Consider the following 702-nt stretch of genomic DNA (forward strand, 5'->3'; position numbering starts at 1 on the left):
TGCAGTCACAGCTCCTCACTGTGTGCAGCAGCTGGACTGAGATGAACACTGGACTCAGACAGATTCAACATCCACACGTCAGTCACTGGAAGCCTTCAGAATGCTTCTCTCCTCACTCAGCTTCCAGTCCAGATCCAATACCTTACTGCAGGTGAGTGACGGACCTGTCAGCTGTGTGTTAGAAATGCATGAATAAACAGCAGCTTCATGTTGATGCAGGACGTATGAGGTCGGAACACTGATGAGATGAAAAGATTCAGAGGAAAAGGCAGAAAGAGCAGAGCTGATAAGTCACATGACTGATGCACTGACACGCTCTCTAGTCAGCTCCAAAACACCACTCAGATCCATCCACCATTCCAGAGCTGCTCTCAAAGGTGATCTGGAATGACAGCTGACAGCAGAGAGAGGAGAGCTTTAAATGTACTGCTACAAGCTGATTGGCTGCATGAGCAGCGAGGCAGCGACTGATTGGTGGAGGAGCTGACTAGAGAGATCAGTGAATCAGTTTGAGCTGCTGTTGTGCAAATGGAACAGACAACAGGTGGAAATGAGAGGCAGTTATCAAGACAGCCCCTATAAAGGAGAGGTTCTGCTTCTCAGGAGGGTCACACCCATTGACAGTAAAAACTATGGACAGAGCTTCCGTGACGTCACCTGTTTGTTTCTGAAGAGCCGTTTTGAGGCTCGGTGGGAGGTTCC

This window comes from Parambassis ranga, unplaced genomic scaffold (genome assembly GCF_900634625.1).
Source record: "Parambassis ranga unplaced genomic scaffold, fParRan2.1 scaffold_21_arrow_ctg1, whole genome shotgun sequence".
NCBI classification, from domain to species: Eukaryota; Metazoa; Chordata; class Actinopteri; family Ambassidae; genus Parambassis; species Parambassis ranga.